The sequence below is a fragment of the Eubalaena glacialis genome, chromosome 1, assembly GCF_028564815.1.
Source record: "Eubalaena glacialis isolate mEubGla1 chromosome 1, mEubGla1.1.hap2.+ XY, whole genome shotgun sequence".
Taxonomy (NCBI): domain Eukaryota; kingdom Metazoa; phylum Chordata; class Mammalia; order Artiodactyla; family Balaenidae; genus Eubalaena; species Eubalaena glacialis.
The window spans coordinates 10,556,095-10,571,871 of NC_083716.1; positions in this window are offsets into that span (position 1 = coordinate 10,556,095).

The following is a 15,777-nucleotide window of genomic DNA, read 5'->3' on the forward strand; positions in this document are numbered from 1 at the left end:
ATGCTCAACATCACTAATCATTAGAGAAATGCAAATCAAAACTACAATGAGGTACCACCTCACACCAGTCAGAATGGCCATCATCAAAAAATCTACAAACAATAAATGCTAGAGAGGAGGTGTGGAGAAAAGGGAACACTCTTGCACTGTTGGTGGGAATGTAAATTGATACAGCCACTATGGAGAACAGTATGGAGGTTCCTTAAAAAACTAAAAATAGAACTACCATATGACCCAGCAATCCCACTACTGGGCATATACCCTGAGAAAACCATAACTCAAAAAGAGTCATGTACCACAATGTTCATCGCAGCACTATTTACAATAGCCAGGACATGGAAGCAACCTAAGTGTCCATCGACAGGTGAATGGATAAAGAAGATGTGGCACATATATACAATGGAATATTACTCAGCCATAAAAAGGAATGAAATTGAGTTATTTGTAGTGAGGTGGATGGACGTAGAGTCTGTCATACAGAGTGAAGTAAGTCAGAAAGAGGAAAACAAATACCGTATGCTAACACATATATATGGAATCTAAAAAAAAAAAAAAATGGTTCTGAAGAACCTAGGGGCAGGACAGGAATAAAGACGCAGATGTAGAGAATGCACATGAGGAGACGGGGAGGGGGAAGGGTAAGCTGGGACGAAGTGAGAGAGTGGCATGGACATATATACACTACCAAATGTAAAATAGCTAGTGGGAAGCAGCTGCACAGCACAGGGAGATTAGCTTGGTGCTTTGTGACCACCTAGAGGGGTGGGATAGGGAGGGTGGGAGGGAGAGGCAAGAGGGAGGAGATATGGGGATATATGTATATGTATAGCTGATTCACTTTGTTATACAGCAGAAACTAACACACCATTGTAAAGCAATTATACTCCAATAAAGATGTTAAAAAAAAAAGAAAAGAAAAATCAAAGGTCCTGACCCGAAACTAACACAACATTGTTAATCAACTATGCTCCAATATAAAATAAAAAAAATTTTTTTAAATCAAAGACCCTGAATGCCATTAACTTTTCTGCTTATCACTTGACCTTCAGGGTATGTCTCAAGACCTACAGAAAGCATCCTGGAAGAATTCATGTGAGTCTTCCAAGCAGATAATCAGATACTCACAAGAGCTGGATGGTCCTGTGGTTCAACCGCCATTCCGGGCTTATTTTTAAGGTAAAATAAGTGTTCAAATTTTATAAAAATAAATTGAAAAGTATCTCTTATGGACATTAAGATCACACATCCATTTAAAACTATTTAATATTCTAAGCAAAAGATACAGTGGAGGCTACAAAGTCCTCTGGTTGGCTCAGTTTATTCCTTCTTATTATCTCTGATTTTTGGAAGAAATGAGACTACTGGTACAGTGTGGTTTTGCAAAGCTTTAAATCTTTAGAGAAATATGCAGGTGAAAGGCTCTGAGACCGCTATCTGGAATTTGTTTACAGTAAACCAGGCAAAACTAGAAAGAATAGATTAAGCTCCTTTGCTACATAGCATAAAAAAGAATTATTCTGCAGGACAGAGCAGAGCCAGTTTGGGTGTATTCTTTCTTTGGGACACTTAGCTTTATTTATGATCTCTGTTTCTTGTCACTTCTCAGGTTATCTGGGAACTTTTAAGGCAAATGTGCAGACTGGTTAGTTTCTCTTAATCAGTGTAAGCATCATTTCATCCTTAGCCTGGATTGCGCTGTCCTGGTAGATAAAGAGGTTATCATCATGTAATTCTCACATCTAATCTTTAGAAGTGAAAAATAAAATAAAATTCCACATCTGAAGAGTTTCACAGATCTCTTATCCCAGTTTGATGTATGGAGGCCAGTGCTCAGTTTGATACTTTTAGGATTAAGAACAGGTCTGAGACCTTCAGAGATTTTTCTTTTGGTTCTTAAGTGTCTAACCCATGTTTCTGGGATATTTCCAGAATATCCCACTGACACACTATTCTTTGTCTTAGAGGCCAAGGAAAAAAACCAATGACTAATTATTATTTTTACGGGCGTTTGTGGCAGAGTCTCAGGATTAGAGGTTCCTTAGGGTAGAAGGAGGTACAGATAGAGGTATCTCACTGCATACTGTGCAATTCTCACAGTTTTCCAAATAGTACTTGGACTTAGTTTTATTTAGAAGATAAATATCTAGCATTTGTAGGAAGTATGGAAATTGGAACCTAAAAATTTTAAAACATGACTCAAAAGCCTTTCAGGGTGACCATGGTTTGCCTGCAGTGGCTGGGAGTCCAAAGGTGTCAGCTGAATCTCCTTATGGTTTCCATCTGAGGACTGTGCCATTTTGGGGGGTACCCTATCACATGACCCACTTGCTGCCTTTAAAGCTAGTGATGGAGGTAACAAGGAAGGGGGCGTTGTGGGATGGCTAGGAGTTCTCACACCAAGAGCTCTAAGCAAAGATGCCTTGCTAAAGGCCCTTCCAGCCTCTGGGCCTGCTCTCTCCAGTTCAGTCTCTGAACCACAGCTCAATTGATTCTGTAGAAACATAACCTTGACCCTGTCACTACCCTGATGGAAACTCAGATGTCACCTTGTCACTGCATGGTTACAACCCTTCAGTGGTCCCCCTACCCCCTCCAGGATGAAGCCCAAATTCCTGTGCAGGCCTCGCAAGGCCCTGGTGGTCTGGCCCTGTGGCTCTCCAGCCTCATCTTTGTCCCATCCCCTCCCACTCGGGGCTGCAGATGGGGAAGGTACCTGGCTATCTCCTCTCCTCTCCACTCTGCTGAACCCCAGGCTCACCTGGTACCTCCTTCTCACCCTCCCACTAGTCTTCAGACTCAGATACCAGCTCTTCCAGGGGAATCTCCCTACACTCCCCTCCCTAAAACCTGGGCCAGAGCATGTCTACCAACTCCCTGTCTGGAATGAAAGCTCCTGTAGGGAACCATCTTGGGTATTGCATCCTTAGAGCCCAGCATGGGCCCGGCATGTGGTCGATGCCCAGTAAGGATTTGTTGAATAAATCTAAGCATAGTTTACAATCTTTTCAAAGGTAGGACTGAGGGACAGAAAAAAAAATAGTTGAGAGCTGTTTGTTTTGTTTCCTTTTAAAAGAATTCTTTCTGAAAGTGGCATCACTTAAGAATTTCTGTTTTGTTTTGTTTTTTAACGTCCTTCAGGGTCTGATGTTTTACAAAGGGTCCTTCTTGATCTCTGGCTATCACCACTGAACACCAGGTAATGAAAAGCACCGGGGATGATTTACTCGGATTGGAGGTGGTGGAAGCAAATGAATGGGCTTCCCGCTTTCCTTCTGAACTATACTCATTTATACATAGTGATGAAATATTTTCTCCTAGCTTTTTTCCCTTAAAACATCTTGTCTGAGGGAACTGGGAGGAGAACTTGGAAAACCATCCCTTGAAACACTCATTAACTGAAAAATGGTGTTAAAGGAAAATATATGTCTTATGGAAATGCAGTTTAGTTATCACACATATGGGGTGCATTTTACTCGAGTCGAAAAGTTTCTGAAGAACAGAATCCCATAAATATACAAACTGTTTTATTTTGTTATTCAACTCAATTCAAAAGTGCTTCCGGGAATTTAATATAAGAAGCGCTGGCTTTTGAAGACCACACCTAAAATTTTATTATTGTTGGCATATTTACTGAAACAGGTAGCATAGATGATTGATTTATTTCCATGCTGTTTTGCTGAGCTCATGTTTAAGTCTTGATTTCTGTTCAAGGCTGAGTTTTGTCTTTGGGATCTTGTTTGAAAGATTTTTTTGCAATATAAAAATAGATCCATTTTGACTCATTTCTGTAAGTAGCAGAACTGTTCTCAGAACTTCCTTTTTTATGGATTGTGTAAAATTAGATCGTGCTGGTTAGAAGGTTTTCTCAGGGACTCCATCTCTGAAGTGTTTTCCAGGTGTCTTCCCCTCACCAGCTCAATTCCCCCGAGCAGGACCACCTGTGTCAGGGGCATGAACTCACATGACTCTTTGATATGGTAATGTCCATATGACGCGCTACTTAACCCAAACATAAAAATAGATCTTGGAGGATCTTAGTCTGGGTTCAGAATCCTAAGCTTCTGTGAAATTAAAGAAAGCAGAAAGTGGCCCACACTTTCTGCTCTTTCTTTGCCAATGCGGAAGCAAAATGCAGTTAAGGAAAAGATAAGATGCTGGCCAGTTGAATGGAAAACATGTGATAAAATGAGTATCTTACCTCTAAACCCAGATCTCTTTTCACCAAGTCTGCGCCACCTCTGACAGGACCAGGGGTCCTTGGGAGAAGTGCCATGAACTTGCATCACGTGAACAAAGTATTCCAGAAAAGTTAGATTGTGAGAATTCCTCTTATTGAAAGACACTCTTTGTGGAACGATGGGGAAGAAAGGGGGGAACTCGGAGCTCAGCAATGCCTTAATGACCAACAACTCCCCTGCCCTTCTCTTACAAAACAGTCCCCCAGGTTCCAGTATCCAGAGACCACTGTGATCCCAACTCTTCTCCTTATACATTCTCAAGAGCTTCCAGGTTTGTTTTAACTGTTGGTCTGACCCCTGTCTTCAAGCTGTTGTGAGCCTGGGCAAGTATTTGGCAATAGCTACTGCTAGACACTCTTTGGCCTTGAAGGGGGGAATGACCAAAAGGCATGCCCTCAGGGAACTCCCCCCGCACCCCCAGAAGAACATCTCACTCAGACGGCAGGTTGTTCAGGAACAGAGGCCCCTAAGACAAAAGTCTCCTGTGTTCAACCTCAGCCCTGGAAGTTTCTAAGGGAGGTGCTGTGTTGCACAGTGATGGACACCGACATTCATCTTTCAATGGGGCCAGCAGTCCATTTCCCCCTAGTATTGTAGCTGATCACCGCTTCTGTTGAGCACTAAATGAAGTAGCTGACTTGTCTCTAGGGGTCATGTTAGAAAAATGTATACTAAATATAAGAGATAGTCACAAGGTGAACATCTCCCAGTTAGGAGGTAGGGAGGGATGGCAAGGAAGATGCAACAGAGAGAAGACCAGATAACTACTTATTTCCCAGTTCACATGTACTCCGGCACCTGCTTGTTGAAGGGGAACTACCTGTTTAAATTGTTGTCTTCCTTTTTCCTCCCCCAATCCACTTCGCTTCTCCCCACCCCCTCCATGTTTGCCGATAATTGAACGTGTGTATGATGTTACTCCATTGGAAACCAACCAGGAGACTTCCTGATGATGGGGAGCCTGTCTGTTTCAGTCATTCCCGTATTGCCCGTGTCTACAGTGTCTGCTGTTTGCTGTAAATGTTTGTTAAATGAAATAAAATATTTAGGAAGAGATGACATGAGAAAAGAATAGAAATAATAGTAGACATTCCAAACAGTATCGAATGGATGAACTGATTAGTCTAGGAGCTGAGAGAGTGAGTCCATCAGCTGAAATTGATCAAGAACAGCTTCCTGGAGGACTTGAGAATTGAACTGCCCACTGACAGTAGGGTTGCATTAAATAGGAGATGGAGACAGAAAGAGACAAAGATTGAATAAATAGAGGCAGGGAACAATGAGATGAGGTCCTAGAATTCTTCGCAGACCAGTTAACTAAGAGGGTTAGTAGAGCACAAGTGGAAAAATTATATAATTAACAAAAAAACTGGACTATATTGAAGTAAAATCTTGTATTACCAAGACTTTTGGACACTTTCTTTGATATTTCTGCTTTCTTTCCCCACCGACCCTCTCTGACTTTTCAATTATCTACGAGGCTTCTCTTTATGGAATTTCCCATGGGTTAGAAACCTATTGGCTTAATGTTCCCAGGTAAGATTTGAAGAGGGACTCAGGTAGTATAATTCCTGAAATTGAAGTTCTCGGTGACTGAGGTGGTGAACTGAGTCCACTGTCTCTGTGAAATGGGGCACAAAAGGGTAAGGAAAGATGCTTCAAAATACATGAGGCAAAACCCAAGTGGCTGTGATATGATTTAATATGATTTCTACATATTTTTCCAAATGTGTATTAACAGGGGAAAATGACATTTCTTACAAAGGGAAATATCCTGAACGAGGGTGGCTGATTTGGACAGATGGAATAATTCATATCCTGAAGTTGGTTTAGTTATCAAAAAAGTGTTAACTGGAGAATGCAGTCAAGTTCGAAAAATTTCTCAGGGTTCTAATGATAGAGCAAATGCAATAATCAGCAGCACATTTCCTGCATTACTATGCAAATCACGCTACCACTAAATTAATAGTTGTCATTTGTTGTGTTTCCTGGTTTCTCTTATCCCTTTCATTTTGGTATCAGAGATTAAGAAAAAAGGCATACTTCTATTATCAGTCAACTTTTGACTACATGTATTTTCACTCTTTTTGGCCAAGCTCTAGTTCACTGACACAGACTTAATGGAAAGAAATGATAGTACTATTAAAAAATAATTATGGACTTAAAATAGCAGGCACATTCTTACCCACCATGGTTATGATGGAGATGTGTTATGATTAGAACCTTAAGTGTAACTGTGAATTATTTTCCTTCTGCTGTTTGGGGGCAGGGGGAAGAGTACACAGTGATTCGAAATGATATTTTTTTCCTTTTTTAAAATTATTATTATTATTATTATTTTTTTTTTTTGCTGTGACATGCCCTAATAAGCCAGTTTAATGGTTTATCAGTGATTCCTAAGGGGGGTGGGAGGGTAAGCTGCATATCAGACCCAGCAGGCGTACTTTTTCAGTGTAAAGTCCCCTGGAGATTCTAACATATAGCTTAAGGAGTACCGTTCATTCTCCCTACCCCTTGCCAGCACAAACCACTTTTATTCATTGATAATATAATATTCTTGAGCTATCTTGGGGTTGCATGGGTTGAGAACTACCAGCTTGAATGAATTTTATAGCTTAAGAACTAGGTCGCTGTTACTCGACTCTCTTGTCTTACAGGATAAGATTAGGTACTAATTACTGAGTATTTGTACGTACTAGGTACTTTGCTAGGTACTTACATACGTAGTATCCAGTCTAAATGTTGTTCTCACTGTATAGATGAGAAATTGGAGGTTTAGTGAAGCGTATTGTCCAAGACTACCTGATAAGCAGTGATTTGCATCCTAGCCTTTCTAGCTCCAAAGCTCAATAAGAAAGATCACTATCAATTCAAACAACTGGGGCAGAGCCCTGTAATGGGCATCTGTTAATGCGTGTCACCATCTTTTTCTGTCTTAGGGCAGCAGCACCCCAGCTCTCCCTTGGGGGTCGCTCATCTCTCACTCTCAGTTCATGTGGCTCATTCTGACTGCTGACGCCGGGGATGGGCACTTTCCCTAGTTCAGCCAGTCAATAAGCACCTGCTAGAACCTCAGCCACAGTGATTGGTCCAGGGATGGGCACATGACCTTTATATATATAGTATAGGGATTTGGCTTATGCAATTATGGAGGGGAAGAAGTCCCAACATCTGCAGCTGGCAGGCTAGAGACTCAGGAGAGCTGATGTGTAGCTCCAGTCCGAGTCTAAAGGCCTGAGAACCAGGAGAGCCACTGATGTAAGTTCCAGTTCCAAAACTGGCAGCCTGGAGACCCACGAAGAGCTGATGTTTCAGTCTGAGTCTGAAGGCTGGAAAGACCGATGTCCCAGTTCAAGGCGTCAGGCAGGAGGGGTTCCCTCCTACTCTTGGGAGGGTCAGCCTTTTTGTTCCACTCAGGCTTTCAATGGATTGGATGAGGCCCACTCACATGAAGGAGGGCAATCTTCTTTCCTTAGTTTACCAATTCAAATGTTAATCTCATCCAGAAACACTCTCACAGCACACTCAGAATGAAGTTTGATCTAATATCTGGGCACCTTGTGGCCCAGTCAAGTTGACACATAAAATTAACCATCACAACGTCAGAGAGCAGAGCTGAGTGATGCTGAAAGATGGGTGACTCAATCATTGGCCCCCTACGTCCAGCCATGCCTCATTCTCTTCCTTGGGTCTTTTCAGTTACGTGAACTGATAAATCCCGAGCTCCTATCCCCCTTTCTGAAGGAGGAGGGAAAAGTTCTAACTAATATGAACCCTTTGCCAGTCGATATCTCCAAGTCTTCACATAGCCCTGATGAAATTGGTAAAAGCCAGTGCCCACTGTACTGAAACACACTGAAAGCGCACCTGAGGGTGCAATTGCTGGCCCTGTGTATGTGACCCTGCTGAGCTTAGGATCAGTGGCAGAGCCCACAAAGCAAGAACGTTGTTTCTGGGCATCTCACAGGACAGCACCCATACGGAATTGAAATGCTTTCAACACATTTACAATCTTTCAGTAATAATTTTCAATTCTTTTAGTCATTTTAAATTCCTGCATTGGTCAGATTTTTCCTTTTAGTTGTCTTCTAATTTTTTTAAATTTCCAATAAAATTACTTGTTGAGGCAATATTGTCCTGTGGTCTTGTCCACATTCTTTAAAAGTTAACCTGGTTTTTCTGCTGAGATATTTGGAAAAAACTCTCAACAGCAAAACTTAAGTCTTGACTGCCTCCTTAGTTTCCAGTGTAGTTTTTCATGCTATCCTTACATTCATGAATCTATTCACCATCACTTTTTTTTTTTTTTTTAATTTATTTATATTTGGCTGTGTTGGGTCTTCGTTTCTGTGCGAGGACTCTCTCTAGTTGCGGCAAGCGGGGGCCACTCTTCATCGCGGTGCGTGGGCCTCTCACTATCGTGGTCTCTCTTGTTTCAGAGCACAGGCTCCAGATGCGCAGGCTCAGTAGTTGTGGCTCACAGGCCTAGTTGCTCCGCGCCATGTAGGATCTTACCAGGCCAGGGCTCGAACCCGTGTCCCCTGCATTAGCAGGCAGATTCTCAACCACTGCGCCACCAGGGAAGCCACACCATCCCTTTTTTTATGATATAGAAATGGAACTAAGAAAAACTGAATTCTAATTATTTCCCAAAGTACTTTGTCCTTCTTTTAATGTGTCCCTGAGTGCTGGTTCTGGATTCATCCAGAAATGCTTATTTCTAAAAATAAGAGGAATCCCCCAATCAATTAACGCAGAAGCCTGCCTTTCAATAGAACAATACCCCTCGTTTCTGGCCAAAGGCTTCTCTTTGTGCTATAAAAAAACAAGATTTCACTATTGCTTGTTCACTTAAAATTATGCACTGCTTAAACTGGTATGTACTTCCCACACCTGTCCAACTAATGCCTCCTTAGAATAAAAATGATAAAGCAATCTGGGCTTGCAAAACTATAAAGATACTTTGAAAACATCTATGACTCAGAGTCTATCACCCATAAAATGAGATACTTGATATATTCTCGGTCTACCCAGTAGGACAATTTTGAGAGTAAACTAAAGTATGAGATATGAAAAAGTATGTTAAAATACCCCCAAAGATAGTTACTCCATATTATTCTTCGTAACATAGGATTGGGGGATTCTCATGGGATTGAGGGATGAGTAGCTTTTTAAACTATGTAAATCCGCTTTAGGAAGCTCATCGTCTAAAGTTCTAGGTCAGGGGCTCCCAACCCCCTGGGCCACGGACCAGTACCGGTCCATAGCCTGTTAGGAACAGGGCTGCACAGCAGGAGCCAGTGAAGCTTCATCTGTATTTACAGCCGCTCCCCATCGCTCGCATTACGGCCTGAGCTCCGCCTCCTGTCAGCGTTATGGTGAGCTGTATAATTATTTCATTATACATTACAATGTAATTATAATAGAAATAAAGTGCACAATAAATGTAATGCACTTGAATCATCCTGAAACCATCCCCCCTCCCCCCCCACCCCCCGCCGCCCCCGGTCCGTGGAAAAACTGTCTTCCACGAAACCGGTCCCTGGTGCCAAAAAGGTTGGGGACCGCTGCTCTAGGGGAGCCAGTGGAGGACAGGGGTTCTCAATCTTTCCCAGCCACAGCACGGATAACAGTCACAACCTACGGGGAAGCCCAGAATCCTAAAAGCTTTACACTCCAAATTCTCTGGGATTTAGCATCCTCATGAACGTGTTGCCTTAACTAGGAATAGGATATCAGTAATTGTGGCTCCCTCTGGCTTGGGGTGCAGCTAGAACAGGAGAGGGTGGAGAGAGTGATGGAATTTCTCCTCCCCCCACCAAAACACTCCATATCTCAACTCTTTCTCCTCGTAAAGCAGATGAGAATGCAAATGGGTGAACACAGGTCATTAATGGTTAACCTGAAATTTGCTGTAATTTTTTGTCCTTTAAACTTTAGCAACATAGCTTCTTAAACTCTTACCAGCAAGCATTACTTGAGGTGTAACTCACAAATGAATTTGACCCACCTGCGGGTCATGACCCTGCGGATGAGGATTGCCTATGCGGCGGGCGGTGGGTCAGTAGAGGTATTTGGTGGGAGAGATTGGGCTACTATGTCTAAAAACATCTTTTCAAGATCAAAAGTGTCCCTGGAATTTCAGAGCAAACCTCCATTTCCTCATCTATAAAATGGGAGTAGTATTAGGACTGGAGACAGTAAATGAAAGCACTTAGCCTACAGATGCTCAGTAAATGGGAGTGAATCTTCCTTTCTAAGATATAACAATGGAGTGGTCTTCCAGGTGGCAGTGACTCGGAAAGGGTTACGAGCACCAAGTGTTTGCAGTGTATCCTGCCGACCTGTCGGGAAGAAAACAGAAACAAACAGGGCATGTAGTCCGTGTCCTCCTGGAGTGCCCCCACTAAATGGGGAAGACAGACACCAGCTTAAGGCATTCTGCTATGGCTAAGTGTGGATAAAACCTACATGGAAGGGCAGAGAAAGTTCCATGGAAGTGGGATTGGCAGGGGAAGGTAGTAAATGTTTGCATTGAGCCAAAATGAATGCTGTTGTGATGCTTAAGAGCACTGTTCCCCCACCAAAAAAAACCATCATTCTCCAATTCTACCTTAACACATTTATGACTGTGCAGAGAGTCCTTTATGATATTCTGAAATCAGGTTTGGCTGCTGGGAACGCAAAGCCGTTCCTTGGTGCCATCCAAGGGAGCACAAAGAAAATTACAAGGGCGTGAACTACAATGATTACAGAGAAGCCGAGACAGGAGACTCTGTCAAAGGTGCACATTCCTTGGCCAGGTACAATCCAGCTCAGCTTTTATTGCACAAACAAACGCTACCCGGCAGCAGCGTCACAGATGTCATAGATGGGGCGTGGAGGGGACAGATGGCAGGGGGGATTTGTTGCAGCCACCAAGAGTGTGAGGCTCCTTTCCTCTTTGGAGAATTTTTGCCCTTAAAGGAAAGAACTAAATGCTTTCCTTCCTCGTGGCTGTAACAGTGGAGTGAGTGACTCCCGGCCCCCCTTCCTGGGTGCTGCCCCCATGCCCGCCCTCCGCCTGGCAGGGTGCTAGTATCGCACCTCTACTGTCTATGAGGGCTTGGCCTGGGACCTGGGAGCCCAAGAACTGCCCCGGGCTTCGGCTCATTGAGTGGCTGTTTAATGTGCAGGCTGCGTGCTTTCGGACCAAATCCAGTCCTTTGTCTTTCCTGAAGCTGCGCAGAGCAGCCTCTGAGGCTGGAGGAGACCTGGTTCCATCCAAACCTGGCGTGGAGGAAAAGGCTGGAACGATGGCTCGCTTGGAGCACTGATCCGAGGTGTGGCTGCCAGCGTTTGGTCCAGAGGTAATGACGGTTTGCCCAAGCCCTTCACTCAGGAGCCCCGTGATTAATGCACCAACATGAACACAATTGGGCAGCCTTGCTCCTGAAACTGGGTCAGGGCAGGGCAGTCCCAAATGCAGACACGCATTGTGAAAATATTGGGACAAATAAAAGCTCTTCTCACTCAACCACTAAGGGAAAGGGACTTGCACTGTTTTGAGTGCCAACAGGTTTCAGGCTCTATGCTAGCTGCTTTCAGTAAGTTGCTTGATCCAGGCTCATACTTTCATGTAGAAAGTGGCTATTATTATTTCCATTGTGTCGGTGAAGCAGACACTCAGAGGTTAAGGAAGTTGCCTGAAGTGGTTGCCTTAAGAAGCCTGGTAGAAGAACCAGGTTCCAACCTTGCCAGACTAACACCATTCCCACAGGCTCCCTTCTAGACTGGTCCTCCGCGAGGTCCACGGTTGCTGCTGTTGTTATTGTTATTGTTGGTGTTGGCGTTGTTTCTTCTGTGCTTAGCCCAGTATAGGTTCTCAAGTATTCGTTGATGGCCAAAGGGCTGGGCTTGTAGGCATGATCTTGTGCCAAGCATAGTACAGAGGGAGCTCAGGGACCCTACCGAGTACAGATGTTAGAATCCAGTAGACGGGATGTCCACAAACATTTTCCATCTTCTCCCATATGAAAGTGCCGTGTTGGGTGCCGCAGTGCCAGATAGGCAGGTTGGCTGCATCACACAAGCCCAGGGGCACCACTCGCAATAGAAGCGTGTGGATTGGAGGTGGAAGAAGGCGGGTCCTCGCCAGCGGGTCTCTGTCTCCCCACTAGGTGAAACTCCCACTCCCTGAAAGCCGAAGCAGCTCTACATTTATCAGTTGTCTCCGTTTCAGCTCCTGGTGGGATATCATTTGAAGAGCAAAAGCTGTGATCTAAATAGAATCAGCCTTGCCTTCCGGCTATAAAGCTGAGGTCCAGGTGATTTGCGGTGAGTTGCCCAAGCTCACCCAGAGGTTAGTGGCAAATCCAGAACCCACCCCTACATTACAGGAAAAAGCTCGGGGCCCTCCTGCATCCCATCCTTCCCTCTGAGCACCAACTGCAAGGCTTCCTCTTGGCAAGATGTGGCTAAGAAAGATCCCATATGAGGCATCGTGACAATTGGTCTGTCTCGTGAGAAAACTCAAGCTCCCTTTGATAACGGTAATCTGTTGAGGGCTTACTCGATGCCAAGACTGTTCTAGGTGCCTTTTAAGCCTTATCTCATTTAATCCTGGAAGAAACGGTATAGGAGAAGCACTATTATTATCACCATTTTGCAAAAGAGAGTAACATTTGCTCTGTGACTTGCCTGTGGTTGACCCAACTGTGACCTGGCCCGGGAGGCCCTGTATCTCACCAAAAGCTGTTTCTCCCTAAACGTTGCACTGAACACAGTAATAATTCAGCCGTTTTCCCCATTCATTTTGCATTTCTTCCGGTTACACTATACTTTTTTTAATCTAGTGAGGGATGCTTGAAAGAGGGTAGGCCAAGAGATCCTGTTTATTATTTAGGCAACAGTTTCAGTGATGACTTTCATATGAACCTTATCAGTGTCAAACCAGAGTTTACTAACACTTTGCTAACTTATAAACAGTCTCCCACACACTCACTCTCGTGCTTACACAGAGAAACACATGTAAACATTTCAAAACATTTCTGGTGGGCAATTAATTTTTTCCTTTGGGAAAATATCCGATTGATGATAATAATGAGGCAATGCATATTTTGGAGATAAATAAATTAAAATGGGTGGCTTTGGTCACTTTCAGTAATTGTGGATGCTTAGAAATTGTCATTAAGTTTCTGTGTACTTAGAGGACCATCTTCCCGCAGTCTCCGAGGACTTGTGCTCAGGAATTCAAGATGGAAGAGGGGAGACAAGTTATGAGGTTTTTTCGTTTATTTGGAAATTCTGTGTCTTCTGGGGAACCAAAGAATTTTGGGGGGAACATTCTTTGTTTTTTCTCAAGTACAGTGCTGCACTTCTAAGAACCTTCTCTGCAGCTACTTCCAGATTTCTTCCTTGCCGTTTCTGTTTTCTTTTTCTTTTTCCTCTTTCTCCCCTCTCTGTGTGGGTAAGGTAATCTGGGAGGGTGGCCAGTGCTGGCAGGGGGAAAATGGGAGCATGTTTATCATGGTTCATGGCCCCAGTGCTTCCAAAAGGAGAAACATTCCTATCTGTGCATCCTCCCTGGGTCTGCTGTCCATCTTTGAGATCTTCAAAGATGTCTCTTCCAGGGGGGAACCCCTGTGTCATTGCGGCTTGCTTTTCTCCAGCTCCATTAAGACAACATTCCTCCAGTGGAACACCAGGCAACATTTTTGGCGAAGGGCTTCAAGAAAAACACCAACAAATTTAAATCTATGACTTGCATTCTTGAATGGGGCATATTGATTGTCAGATCTGAAAACCTTTCACCCTGGGTTCAGACAGGGATACTGGAAAGGCCATTAAGACATTCAAAACCTCTCCTTTTTTCCTGGCACATAGTAGGGTTGCATCTCCCCACTCCCTTTGAAGTTAAGCATGACCATGTGACTTGATTTGGCCCATGAAATGTGAGTGGCAGAGCAAGGAGCCAGAGCGTGATCTGCCCCCGTCTCTTTCCCTCCATCCTGGCAACGAGCAATGTCTTAAAAGGTGAAGACTTCATCGGCGGGGATGCCCCTGCTGATCTGTGGTGGGCATGTTCAACTTGATAAAAGTACTCAGTGGGTGGGTGGGTGGATGTCCTTCTGTAGAAAATTCCTTGACTGGGTGAGAGTTGCCTTCTTAGGGTCCTTTCTACTGTAAGTTTCCAATTACTACAGAATTTTGAGTTGGACGTTGATTTTGGTGTCTTTCTGCATGATACTTCTGTAGTATGTTTTCTGACTTATGCTCAGAGATCCAGGGGCAGCTTTGGCCTTATTAGCTGTGTAAGCTTTATAGTCAAATCATTTAATCTTCTGGAACTCCAGTTCCAAAAATCTAAAAGTGGGGTGGCAACAAGTTCTGCCTATTTATGACACTTCTGAGTTTTAAAGACAAAGTAAGATGGTGTTTGTGGAAATGCAGTCCAAGCCGTGGCACTGTAGTACTGTCATTCCTAGCTATAAAGTGCATTATACCCACCAACTCCTGGTTGCTGGTGTGGGTGGTCCAAGGATTGGTGTAGACGGTGAATGCATTCCGATGGGGTCAGGGGCTAGGGGGCCTCACTGGGTCGAATAAACTGTTTCTGAACTCACGAATTGGAGGCCCCGTGTCTCCTCTGAACAGTGCTGCCTGCAGCTAAGCCCTCTTTTCCAAACACAAGTTCTGCATCTCGGCTCATCCATTTGCAAAACAGTCAAAATATCTACCTCATTTGCTTGATGCTTTATAAAATAACATCTAAGGAATCATCATAAAGCCAGAAGTGTTCAAGTAAGGGTTCTACCAGGACACTGGTCCTTTTTCCACCTGAAAGTCCCTTTGGTCAGTTGGTCCCAGTGTATTCCATCTGTGAGGAATCCAGGCTCAAAAATCAATCATCTTGGCCACTTCCTAGTCAGTGGGAGGCAAGGCAGCACTTACCAACTTCTGAATATCTGTCTTTCCTGGCAGATAGATTCCCTTTCTTGGGTATATCCACTAATTTTTATTAAATTAATCTTTTGCTGTGGAGTGGATCCTGAGCTTTGACTAATTTTTTAACTCCAAGAAAATGTTTGGATGATTTGAGACCAGAGAAAAAATGGCCTTTTAATTTTTACATATCTTTTCCTTTCAGTGCAACATGGTTTCTATTTTCATGCACTTGGCATCACACAGAGATTCAGAATAACGCAATTCTTCAATTCCTTCTTCCTTTTCTCCTTCCCTCCCTCAATTCCTGTTCTGTAGCGTTTTGACCGGTTCTCTGCTGATTCTGGCTTCTTTGAGGAAGCCGTGGTCTGGACATCTTCCAAAGCTGCCCCTGGAAGATGATGATGGCAACTCTCATAGACTCTTCCTTGGAACAAGCCCCCCAGGCCAGGTTGCCTCCCCATTTGGGAGTGTGGTTACCGAGCTGGGCGGGGATGCCAGGCTGTAACTGATTCATTCATAAGTCTGGCCTCAGTGCACAGAGAAAAGCCCTTTCCTTGCCCTACCCCAGCCAAACAGTTTCAGCTTATCTCTAAGAAGATTAGAGGACCTCTGC